The 13,589-nt window shown below is 46.0% G+C and overlaps 1 long non-coding RNA gene across 1 annotated transcript; it reads left to right on the top strand.

Annotated features, from left to right (window-relative positions):
• The first annotated feature begins 4,736 nt into the window (after nt 1–4,736).
• On the top strand, nt 4,737–8,668 carry LOC149345925 (uncharacterized). The gene is made up of 3 exons (XR_016292041.1): nt 4,737–5,257; nt 5,325–5,441; nt 8,554–8,668. It is a non-coding gene; the product is annotated as an uncharacterized LOC149345925 (long non-coding RNA).
• The last annotated feature ends 4,921 nt before the right edge of the window (nt 8,669–13,589 follow it).

Raw genomic sequence — 13,589 nt, forward strand, 5'->3', positions numbered from 1 at the left:
TTTTTGCGTAAGTCACTTATCATTCAGTTCGTTTGGTCATTTGGGCTCTGTCGGCAATATACGCTCAGGAAAGAGTAACTTACTTACCCTACTCAAATCTTGATATTGCTGCAGATCACTTCGCATTTCTGGGTACATAATACCAGCGACAAATTCGACTTGAAGCCCCACAAGCGAAAGAACGGCGAACGTAATCAGCATTGTGGGCACAAAAATCGGCGCAGCGTTCGAATACTACGCCTCCAAAGGGTGTAATGCGTGAATCTGCGTCGGTCGTTCACTTCAGCTTTTTCAAGTGCGTGAGGAGGAACGTGTGCAAAGAGAATGTGTTTTTCGCCTGTCAAGATCTACGATTTCCGCTGGAAGCGCAAAGCTTGGATATGCTGCCCCGGAATCACACGTGCATAATGGGCCAGGCTCAATTTTACGACCTTTTTTTTATATCCTGTGCCAAATAACGCGGAAATCATCCGTCACGGCCACTTTTCAAAATTGTGTCTTTCTTTTCTATTCGTCCGGCTGGTAGTTTAAACATCGCAAGTAGCTGAGTTGGCGTCGTCGGCTATAAAGTTGCAGATGTCTCCAATGAGTTTTGAATTAACATAATTCTGTAGCAATAGCAGCCAGGCAAACCTTTATTCACATTGTTAGGCGTTCCCAGTTGAGAAGATGTGAAACAGCCCGAAATGACCCAGGGTTCTTATTCATACCAAACGATGTGCCTCTGTACAGCCAGCGATGTTTTGGGAAAAACTGTAATCTTTTAAAACAACTTTATTGCGACAAGATTGTCATATTATGAGCAGCCCATGATTAAAAGGAGAAAAACCAAATTATGGCCAAAGATATAAATTATTATGGCCACCAAAAGCTGACATCCACAATACCTCGAGTTTTAAAACCATGGTGTCCGAGATCCAGAGTGACTCTATGTCGGGCATAACATGGTAGGTTTTAACACTGCCTACTGTTTCGTGTGCTGATGTGATCGTACCTGACCATCATAGACGCCGATGTTTTGATTTTAAGATTATTGTTTGTGTTTAGTGTTGTTTGTCATTCTATTCTGTTTCTTTTTTGTTAGAAGCTGCTGCTGTCAGACGCTTGGAAATTTTGTTTTGTTTTTTTTTTAGGAAGGCAGGCTTTAATCGTGTGTTTTGTAAAGGCTTTTGCCTTCACCTCCTTGGCTTACACTATTGCACCGTAAGCCTGCATTTTTTTTTTGCTTAAACTGGAATTCACAAAAAATGTGTCTTCATATGTGTGGGCCAATGAATACGGCACATACAGGCAGCGGCAACACGAAACAAAACGCTGGGGGGGGGGGGGGGGGGGCAGCATCGGAGGGGGAACATGGGCGGCACCATGCGCATGCGCGGAAAGGAAAGCCGCCCGTGCTAGCCGCACATGCGCCTTTGCCTCAGATTCTCGGCAGGTCTCACCGGCCGCTAGTGCTGGAATGGCTCGGGGGAAAAAAAAACATCATTTAAGCAGCGCTACTTTTTCTGTTTTTTTTTCCCCCTGAGAGGCGGAAAACAAAAAAAAACAGGCATGACCTAGAAGGCTCATAAATGAAGCACTGAATAATTATTTCAGTCAACGTTGAAACTGCAGCGTCAAAAGAATTCAAAATGTGCGTTCGTTTTGTAATGTGCTTCAGTTTCAAAATAATTTGTGTTCAGCCTCACAAAGAGCGCGAAACCAGGACCGGACAAAAAAGAGCACACAGCGGCATGAGCGCCGGCTTCCAGCGCTTTTTTCTTGTTGAGGCACGATTTACCTACGCGCAGCGCAGTCTGTGTCGCCCCTGTATACAGTGCTCGAGCGGAAGGCGCGAAGCAACAAAAATTGAAATCAGAAAGCAGTCCATGGTGGGCGGGCAACCTGCTTATACACATCTTACTTGCAGATCTGTGGGCCTCTACTTCCGTACAAGTGCTGCCACTAAAAGTTAGAAGCTGCTACCACGTGGCGATGTTTATGAAGGACATTGCTCCGCTCGAGCGCTCTACATAAGGTTCACGCGGACTGTACATAGCTGTGTCCATAATTCGTACCTCAGCAAGAAATAAAGAGTTGGAAGTCAACGCTCGCATTGCTATGCGTGCAGTCTCTCCTCCTTTCCTGTTTCGGTGCTCTTTATGTGGGGTGAACAACCAATGCACCCAACAAGCTTCGATTCTGGGGTTCAGCCATTTTGTCATGCTTACCTGTCAGTTGGTACGGAAGTCCTAAATCACTTGTGTTGCGCTATCAACACAACAGCCAGGCGGAAAACCTGGCGCCATGAACCTACGTCACGCCTGACGTCACGCGTGGGTGTCTGTTATGAAAATTGTTGAAAAGAGGACTTCTATTGTGAAGAAAAGGTGGTTCATATCTCGAACGACTTACCTTGTTAAAGTGACTGATTTATGCAAACGAAAGCTTTCACAAATTTTAGAGTTAATTTGAACCCGCGACCCATAGATGAGTTGTCAGCAAGGCACGCTACCGACTAGGCCATGTAGGTTTTCTTTTCTTTATTACATTTACTTGACAAAACAAAGCACATACTGCAGGAATCTGATATGTGAGCCGGACTCAGCCACCTAAAGCCGCCCGCTTAGCGACTTGAGTTCAAATCTAGAAGGCTTCAATCTAGTGTAAGCTGTTACCAACAAACGTACCTCACACATGTGTATTGTTTGTGTCAACTGCTCAAGTGTCGTCCAGCAATCTGGCAGAGTTTGCTCAATAGACATCTCTAAAACTGCGTTAATAAATTGGCTGTGAGCTTCATTCTTCTGCTTGGTACTGTCAGCTTTCTACAACGTACTCCCGGTCTGACAACTTTATTACACTAGCTTCTGGAGAGGTGTGACAAGACGGGATCCTTCAAGTCTGCAAATATAACCAGCGTAGGCCTTCCTGCAAGTACAACGCCGAAATTACAAATCAACGCTGCACAAATAACCAGCAACTATATTTAATCAAATTTCGTCATCCTACGCAAGGCCCCGTACAAGAAGGCAGTGTCTTCCGTGTAACAAAAGCCACGCTTTGACCATAGTCCATCAAGTTGGAACCATTAAAGAAGTTTTGGCGTAATATGCTAGCATTATCCGGGAAAGTGCAGGCCACTTGGACGAATAAAGCGACGATGCCGGCCATTGCTTCTCGCGTCTTACGGGTTCGAGGCTGGTGCCACGCCTACACAACTCGATGCAAGGAAACCAGAGACTAAGACAACTAGCGGAAATGTGTACCTCATTCTCTCTTGACCCGGGAGGCAGCAGGACCTCGGTGACTTCAGTTTGGCATCAGCCTCCAAACGAAAATATCGGAGACATCTAGCCTCTCTCGCATCTATGGAGGTGGCGCAACAAGCTTCGAGGCGGTCGGCATGACTGTCATGAGATCCACAAGCACTGAGCTTTGTCTACACTGTAAACACAAATAAGCCCAAATAGGAGTATAAATGGCTAGTGTCCGCTTTTAAACCCCTTATTGAAAATTGCGCAATCGACTTTAAGTAGTAAAAAAGAGGAAATCCTCCTTTTTTACTGCCGTCGCGAAATCGAGGAGTAAAATAAAGCATTTACATGATTTTATTACTTTTCCAAGAAGGAGTATGTCAGCTTCAATATTTCTTCAGGCCCTTTACAAGGTAGATGTACTATGGTAGCGTAGGCTGCATAGAAGCCCATACGTTCAAAACATGGCGGCTTGTGGTGCGCAGCCAGCGCCGTCTTCGAAATGCGTGGACAACTAAAAAGTGACGTCATAATTAAAACAAAAACGCGACGTCGAAGTCACGTGTTTTAGTGACGTCATATTTGTGACGTCAGCGTCACGTGCTGCTTGGCGGGAAAAATAAACTGCTGAACGCCGCGACGCTTCAGCGCGACACCCGACACGAGAACGAAGAAAGAAGACACGACGAGTGCCGACCACCAACGCTATTTTTAGGTAGTCAGTTCTCGTTGTGCCTTTTTCCTTCGTCCTCGCCTCAGGTGTCGCGCTGAATGTCGCAGATGTAGCGCTGAAGCGATGAAATGTGACGCCGCCAGACAGGTTATCGCTCGCACATCGTGCATCCGCACACCTCTTTTTTGCGTACGGGGGCCCCATGGCCACAGACGATGCCTTTTTGAGGAAAAAGCGACAGAACCGCACCCAACCGAACGAAACTACACAGAAGCGCTGGCAAAAGGAAAAAGCGGGAACTGTACACGAACGATGCACACCAAGAACTCGAGCAACAAGCAACGAGGAAAAAGTAGGGCTAGCAGAATCGAGTTTCAAACAAAAGCAAGCAGAATGGTCAAAAGATAAGACCAGGGTATTACATCAGAGCACTGTCAACCTTGGTATCGTCCCGCTGCCATTGCCGCTGCTCTGAGCGGACGCTGTCATAAAATTTTTACAAAGCACACAACTAAAACATTTTAAAACGGAATCACTGCAATTGTTTTCGAATGCTTTTGAAACACAAAATATGTCCTAATTATTTTCCTCTTCTAGTCGTGTTTGTCCACTCATTTCATTTTGGCGCTTTAGTTCCACCACTAATTTGATGTCGCTAGCACTTGGTTCTGGACAGCATTCAAGCCCCGGCTTCGCGACCTATTTCAATTGACCTTGCCCTTTATGCACTCCTTAGTGTCTGCCCGCCGCCTAGTGGCAGCTGCCGGTTCGCTGCACTTGCAGGTGACGACGCCGGCTCTGTCGTCGCTGCCTGCTCGCTTCTCTCCTCTGCTTTTGCTGCTTCACGCACGTTTGTCATGTTACGAGACACCGAATCGCCGCAGCCTCGCGCACCAATGTGCGCCACAGACAGTGCCTGTGAAGCCTCCAGTGTGATGGGAGAACGCTTGGTGTTGCATCGCCTGCGACGGCAGTCCGCGAGAGGCTTAGCTAGCCGAGCTCAGTCGAGCCAACATGGCGGTGTGTGACGCGTCGACCTCCCCGCAGCCGCCAGTTTGCCACCCGCTCCTTTGCGCGCTGTTGTCGTGACGCAAGAGACTGGACATCATCGACCTTAGCAGCAACGTGCTGCAATGAACGTCGCACTCAAGCCAGCAATACGCGCAGAAGCAGCGGCTGGACATTCATTGTTTACGCAGCATACAAGTGCTGGCTGCTGCGCTTCGCCGCGCCGACATGGCGGCGTGTGTGTGTGTGACGCATCAGTTTTCTCGACATCGTCGGCCCCTCGTTCTTTCGCTGTATTGCAAGAATACTAAAGACCGGATTATCATCGTCGTGTGTACTGGTAAGCAGCATTAAACTCTCCTTTGATGCCACAGACGCGCATGCACTTAACGCCGCTTCCTTTTCAGTGTGCGTAGATTTGCTGTGAACCACGGGTGCGCCGAGATGAAAGGCTTAACGAGAACAGCAAAACAGCAAAGGCTTCATCGTGGTCCGGTGGAGCCAACTCACACAGCAGTCATGAAGTAAGTATCTGAGAAATTTGTTGTTGCATGCGGCTGAAAAAATAGTGTGGGCACTGCAGTAGTGGCTGTTACGCTAACATGTACAGTCGAGCGCGATTTGAAGGTTATCGTGCTAGCGTCGACCGGGAACATGAACAGCGCCATGGCCCAGAATTCGCTGCTGAGGCGAGGGAGGTATCCGGCCAGCTCCCTCACTCTTTTTGATGTTCCTTCAGCAGCTGTCACTCCCTGCTGCGCTATCAGTTTCTTTTTTGGTTCTGCGAACAGGCAGTGACCGTAGTGCACACGACGTATTCTTCGGTATTATCTGGTGAACAAAGGCTATATGACGAGGCGATGCTGGGTTGATATATTTTTTCCAACTTCAAAGTCGTTAAAATCAAGAAGTGCCAAGCACTGGCTTTACCAGATCTTCCCCACCAATTTTGTTACCGCCTGCGAAGATACGTGGTAACCAAGTCCATACTTTATCGCAACAAATTGAAAGCTTAGAATAGAGAGGAAGGGCGGTGGGTTCGTCGCGGGGGTGATGGTTGTTGTATGGAACAGCGAACGAGGGAGAGAAGAGTGCGAAATCATGATTTTTCCTGTTCCGAAACCGGCCGCCAGGTGCATGGAGTGCTAGGCTGGTCGACGCTCGCGCGATAACCTTCAAATCGCGCTCGACTGTACAACTGGAAGTAAGGTCAGTTCTTCTAGGGACCAAATTTTCTTCATGCGTTCACGTCCCATGAATATGGAAAAGCTGTACAGGCAATGACAGGTGAAAATGCACAGCCTTGGGGTCCGTGAATTTTTGTCACGCTATTACGAACAGTGCTGAGAACAAAACATTGCCTGCACTAATCGGTTGCTTCCTTTCCTGTGTTTTAAGAGGGCCTTGTTATGCAAACAATGCAAGCGATTTTCTTCTTATCAGTCATAGCACAGGACATGGCGACGCGTTAGCGCTCAAGGAGATTAGCTAAACTGTTATATTTTCCGAGTTGGTGGCCTCTTAACGTTGCAGCGATTTTCGGCAGCGGACATGAGGTGGCAACCATACTGAGCGCTGCCTTTCTGGATCGTTAGGCGTCTATTTCCAAAATGTGATATCTCGTAAGCTCTTCGCATTTGAAAATGTGGAAAGGAGTTTCCACTTCGCGTGTAGTTTCCGAACACATTCCATTATGTGAAACTCGTGGAGGCAAGCGTTCCGGTTCAGACTGCTGATCCCGGGAAGGCTGAGAAAGAAAAAGAATAAAGCATACGCCTGTGTCTTAGCCACTCCCCCGTAGTGGGTATTTGCCATTCTATTTGAGGCCAACCAACCAACCAAGATCCCCTGCTCGTGCTGGACGTAGTACATTGGCGAAAGCAAGCATTTCCGAGAAAAACTGAAGCAGCACAAAGCGGATGCCAAACAAACGAACAAGGAAGGAAGCGCGAGTTGACAAGACTGACTTCGAGGGAACTATTCTTGCATGAACTGTCTACGACCAGTGATCCGACGGATGACTAACCGAAGGCTTAAAAAAGCACATGTAACAAGTGAAGGCGGGCTAGTTGGTGGTTGACAATGGGTCAGATCTCCCATCGCCTCAAAAAAGTTGCCATGAAATGTGATGTCCCGTTTGTCTTCACGGCGCCCAAAAAGCTTTCGGGCATGTGCAATATGGTGCAGGGAAGGGGAAAAAAGAACGAGTGCCGCACTAAGCACGTAAATAGGTTCGTTCCCTGCAAAACGGGGGTGGTGTACAAAATACCCCTCATTGTGGGAGTTGCTACATAGGGCAAACTGGATGATGCCTGAATGTCAGACTTCAGGAGCATCGCGCCGCTGTTGAATCATTGGCGGGAGGCGGGGAACTGGCAAAACATTGTCGCCATTGTAGTAATTGCACACCCAGGTTCCGCGACACAATTGTCTTAAAAAAATTGACGACCCAGCTTAGCAGGGAAATCTTCGAAGCCTACTGCATAAAAAAAAATAAAAAAAATGACCTTTGCATCAGGTCCACTTCAGTATCTTTATCTACGAAAGAGTTAAACTATCTAGATGCGAACTTGTGCCACCCGCGCCCTCGTGCCTGTGTTATTTGATGGTTTCGGCTGTTTATCAGGTGTGGTTACGGTTCCTGTATAAATGTGGTTTTCCCGTAGTAAACTTTAGTTGAAGTTCCGCGTCTTGTCCTGTGCTTTCCTCTCTTCGTCCTGCGTCGTTTTGCGCGGTTGCAATATGCAGTCCATTGGCTTAAAAAAGGCAAGCTGTGACTCGCTCGCAGTCCCACCTGCTGAAAGAACCAAGATTCCGAAACGTGTTTTTTTTTTCGTTTTTTTTTGGTTGGCGTTCTTTCCTACCTAAAGTATATTCCTTTCTCAGCCAGATAGACCTGTGTAGAATGTTTTCTTTTGAACTCTGGCCACGAATGTGAGGGAAAAGCTTAACAGAAGACAGGTGGCGGCGGGAGGGTGGGTCTGGTGGTAGCTTTCGATTCCTAACAATGCCCTGCCTTTGATCTATACACAGAATGACGTCTTGCAAATGTGTAGCTGCGGGTTCTCCCATCAGGGAAATTTCATGTAAGCTTCCGCTGCGTGTATGCAAAGCGCTGTCTTTTGTTTGCATGTTCTGATTTTAATAATTGGTTCTGATATGGTGCCTGAAAATCATGAGGAACCTCTGACAAGTGAAAAAGAAAGTTATATCGCAAGGCTTCTTTCAGGGCAGGAACGCAGCCAAAGGGTGCGCGAGTGCCTCAGTAAGACCATTTTATTTTTACAGTTTTATGCTTTGCGGGAAAAATGTTCCCTATCGACGCTGCTTCCCATTCGCCGTATTGCCTTAACGTTTACGAAAGCGGCTCTCTGGAATTTGTGATTCTCTGAAAACCGCGTTTAGCCGCTGTCATCCGACAGCGTACAGGTATGTATTAGCTAGTTGATTACCTAATATGTTCTACTAGCTAATCTTTTGTCATGAAAAACGTTTAAACTTCAATAATACCTAATTTATTGAAAAGTGCACTCTGAACTGCTTTGGGACCTTGACTTCTACACTTGAAGCATGTCATACTTCAAGCTTAGAGGTGCAATTCCTCTGATGCACTTTTTTTTCTAATCTTTCTTTCAGAAGGAGCCTGTATGTTGACAGCAAAGCATTTCAAGATTCCCTCTCTGCTTTCAAGTGTGGAATCTCTATTTTAATTCCTTTTGGTATTTAAATTCTGTACCCAAAGACAGCATGGGTTAAGGCACTCTTCTTCTTTTCTACTGGGGTCAAGACGTCGGTTCTCTGTAACCGTAGAAAGCAAGCTGCGAACACATGTCTCAAATGTTTTCTACCCAATAAAATATTGTTTGAAATAAATCACTGTAATTTCATCGACGTATTTATCCTGGAATATCAAGCTCTAAAATGAGCCTTCCATACGAATATTTTATTTCAAATCGGCTTGCACATCAAGTGAAATAATATACTCGTCTGGGAATCATAAATGTAACTCTATAGTAAGGAAAATTTCCTGTCAAAACTACTTAAAAGGAACAGGCACGTACTCCTGAAATGTACTATAAAGGTAGCTGCAAAGGAGTATATAATACTTCTATTAATTGCCATGCTAACTCCTTTGTGATCACAAATTTACTCCTAAATAAACTCCCGTCTACAGAGCGGTAACACTTTACTCCTTCTAGCACTCCGAAAGTACCCCGCCAAACAGAGTACACGATATACACCTACTCTGAGGAGTATATAAAACCCCTTTTCGGGAGTGCGCTACGCGATGAGCCATTTACTCCTATCCGGGAGTTTTTCGGTTTCTCTGCGAGCCTTGAGAAGCCTTGGCCTGAGGACAGAGGAAATGACCTAGGCAACAGACCAGTGGATCATCCTCCTAGAATTCATGCCGTGGGTCAAGTGGCGATATATCATAGCCAATGAAGACACATCCCATTCAACAGCTGAGGATAAAGCAAGCAAAGAGATTCACAGGGCCATAACATCGACAGTGGGCCAACTGAGCGCCGCGTCACTATAGTACATCTCAAGAGGGCGACTTGCCTCCTCACTTATTTTATGAAAGTGGAATGGAAGGCCACATTACAAGTAGATGCTGAAAACCTCGTCTCGCAGTCCCCAGCTCTTCTTGCAGTCCATCGGTTCCGCTATTCCGGCTTGTATGCTGGCTTCGATACTGCAATGGCTGCAGAGCATAGGAGCTAAACGAGGATAGACAACTGGCGCCTGGGACAATTGGTGGTTGAGTGCCTGCGATTCTAAGTAATGTATAGTGGTTTCTAAGAAGGGTAAAGTCAGTCGCAAGCTTTAAACCCGGTGCTTTAAAGCCGCTTTATAACCGGCAAGCTTTAAAACCGGCGCAAGCCACATAGGCATTTTTCCTTGAGTGATGCAAAATAAAAAAGATTCCAGTATTTTTTCCTTGCTCAATAAAGTGACGGTACTGCTGGAGATAAAATACAGGAAACGTAGTTCAGTTGTCATAACTTCCCCTGTGCCGTGCGTTATTTACAGCGGTGCTGTAGTCATGTTTCTTTTTGTACTAAAGAATTGAAGTTCTTGTATCGAGAAGTGCCGTCAGGCATGCGATTTCATTGTTGATTGTTTGCTCCTGATTTTCATTTATAATTCAATTAGAGAAAAAAATTTTGTCGCTTTATGGCAGTTTTACCTCAGTTCTACTTTTATACTTTTTGACAACCTGCCTTTTTTGCAGCGCAACGGTGTGTGCATAGGATACTGCGTGGCTTCTATCCTTTGCGACGTTTTCTTAGCAAAGGTTGACCGATCATTAGATTAATTTTTTAAAGGTCTTTAGGTATGTAGACGATTTTTTAGAGCTTTTGCAAAAGCAGACGTCCTTCGCCTACCCCTCTATAGTAGGCGAAGTTTTAAATGTTTTTGACAAACATGGACTTGGGCTCACTTTTGCCCATTAACTACCCGACACTAATGTTTTACAGTTTTTAGACTTGAAACTAACCTTCCTTGAAAGACACGTTTGCTGGGGTTATTAGCCGCGTGCAAAAAGAAAGATATGTTGCCTTACGATTCCGTGCACTACGTGACTGTAAAAGGAGCAAAGGAGCAAAAGCGTCGCATTGCCTGGAGTCTTCTCTCAAGAAATCGTGCCCGCACCAGTTGCAAGGTAGCTTTGAGAATCAGATGAGCCGACTTTCGGCGGCTGGGTTCCCCTAGCTCTGTGTTCGTTGCTGTTTGCGAGACCCTCCTTCAAAAACTTAAGCACGTAACACGAAGAAATACAGGAGAGGACCGTCACAGGACACAAAAGCCGCTAGTTGTGCCTTACGTGCAGAAAACCTCGCACAGCTTGAGGAAAGTGGCCAACAGGTATGGCGTGAGTATCGCCTTTTCGGCTCCTAACAAGCTGGAAAACTTGTGCCCCCGAATCTGCCACTCAAGAAAGCGGGGTTGCCAGATGAACCACGATACACTGTTTACCAATGTTCCATAGGAGCGGTTTACGTTATCCCCTTAACGTGTCTGAAGCTTTATGTCGGCCAGACTGGCCGCTGCATCAACGAGCGTTTGGGGGACGATGCCCGAAATTTATCAGAAAGTACGCACATTTGGTTGCGCACTTAATGAGCTGCGATGGTTGCGAGGCTCGGTTAAACAAGGCAGAGATTCTTCTCAAGAGCACGGATAAAACTGCACGTGCTAGTCTGGAGGCCTTCTAAATAAAGAAATTTTGCTGTAGGTGTTCAATTTTCTAGATTCTGCTATCAGGCAACTGTTCTTTTTTTGCGATTTTGGGCTGCCTGCCTGTTTCTGTGTTCCCAGATGGTTGCCTTTGTTGACCTTCTCATCCATGTCACCCTTCTTTCCGCTTCAAACTTCAGCTTATATAACCAGGACAGCAGCTTGGGCATGTTGGTTATTCATTTGTGACGGAACAGCGCAAAACACCGGGACAAGAGACAAGCGCTGACTTACAACTCTTTGTTGTAAGTCAGCGCTTGTCTCTTGTCCCGGTGTTTTGCGCTGTTCCGTCACAAAGCTTATATAAGCTGCTTCCTGGCTTCAATAAAATTTCAGTTGTGAGTTAGCGCTTGTGTCTCGTCCTCATTCCTTTCTTATGGTTTGCATGGTTTGGCGGTCATCATCATCAGCCTGACTACACCCACTGCAGGGCAAAGGCCTCTCCCATGTCTCTCCAATTAACCCTGTCCTTTGTCAGTTGCCGCCACTGTATCCCTGCAAACTTCTTAATCTCATCCGCCCACCTAACTTTCTGCCGTCCCCTGCTACGTTTGCTTTCTCTTGGAATCCACTCCGTTACCCTTAAGGACCAGCGGTTATCTTGCCTTCGCATTACATGCCCTGCCCAAGCCCATTTCTTCCTCTTGATTTCAACTAAGATGTCATTAACCCGCGTTTGTTCCCTCACCCACTCCGCCCTCTTCCGATCTCTTAACGTTACACCTATCATTTTCCTTTCCATAGCTCGCTGCGTTGTTCTTAACTTAAGCTGAACCCTCTTTGTTAGCCTCCACGTTTCTGCCCCATAGGTGAGTACCGGTAGGATACAGCTGTTGTATACTTTTCTCTTCAGGGATATTGGTAAGCTACCATTCATGATCTGAGAGAACCTACCATATGCGCTCCACCCCATTCGTATTCTTCTAGTTATTTCCCTCTCATGATCCGGATCTGCGGTCACTACCTGCCCTAAGTAGACATATTCTCTTACTACTTCCAGCACCTCGCTACCAATTGCGAACTGCTGTTCCCTTGCTAGGCTGTTGAACATTACTTTGGTTTTCTGCATGTTAATTCTTAGCCCCACCGTTCTGCTCTGCCTGTCTAACTGATTGATCATGCTTTGCAGTTCTTGTCCTGAGTGGCTTAGCAAGGCAATGTCATCAGCGAATCGCAAATTACTCAGGTATTCTCCATTAACTCTTATCCCCAACTGTTCCCATTCCAGTCCCCGGAATACCTCCTGTAAGGAGGCAGTGAAGAGCATTGGCGAGATCGTGTCTCCCTGCCTGACCCCTTTCCGTATTGGAATTTTATTGCTGACTTTATGGAGAACTATAGTAGCTGTGCAGTCGTTATAAATATCTTTCAATATTTTCACATAACACTCTTCTACACCCTGATTCCGCAATGCCTGCATGACAGCTGAGGTTTCCACCGAGTCAAATGCTTTCTCGTAATCAATGAAGGCTATATATAGGGGTTGGTTATATTCTGCGCATTTCTCTATCACCTGATTGATAGTGTGAATGTGGTCTATTGTCGAGTATCCTTTACGAAAGCCTGCCTGATCATTTGGTTGACTAAAGTCCAAGGTTGTCCTGACTCTATTAGCGATTACCTTAGTAAATACCTTGTAGGCAACGGACAATAAGCTGATTCGTCTGTAATTCTTCAAGTCCTTCACATCTCCTTTCTTATGAATTAAGATAATGTTAGCGTTCTTCCAAGCTTCTGGTACTCTCGAGGTCACAAGGCATTGCGTATAGAGGGTGGCTAGTTTTTGTAGCACAATCTCTCCTCCGTCCTTCAACAAATCTGCTGTTACCTGATCCTCACCAGCTGCTTTCCCTCTTTGCATTGCTCCTAAGGCTTTCTTTACTTCCTCCTTCGTTACTGGCAGGATGTCCCATTGCTGTGCTTGACTGCCTCCCTCAGTAACTTGATGATTACATTCGCTACTGTATAGATTTGTGTAGAACTCTTCGGCTAATTCAACTATCTTATCCATATTGCTGATGACATTGCCCTGTTTGTCTTTTAGCGCATACATCTGGTTTTTACCTATGCCCAGTTTTCTCCTCACTGATTTTAGGCTACCGCCGTTCCTTAGAGCATGCTCAATTTTCTCCATGTTAAACTTTCTTATGTCGGCTACCTTGCGCTTATTTATTAACTTCGATAGCTCTGCTAGTTCTATCCTGTCTGTGGAGTTAGACGTCCTCATGCTTTGGCGTTTCTTAATCAGATCTTTGGTCTCCTGAGATAGCTTGCTGGTGTCCTGTCGAACCATCCTACCACCTACTTCTGCGGCGCACTCTGTAATGATAGCTGTAAGATTATCATTCATTGTTTCAACACTGCGGTCGTCTTCATCAGTTAAAGCGGAAAATCTGTTTTGCAGCGACATTCTGAATTCCTCTACC

Source organism: Amblyomma mixtum, chromosome 4, assembly GCF_055824585.1.
Source record: "Amblyomma mixtum isolate Tamu chromosome 4, ASM5582458v1, whole genome shotgun sequence".
NCBI lineage: Eukaryota > Metazoa > Arthropoda > Arachnida > Ixodida > Ixodidae > Amblyomma > Amblyomma mixtum.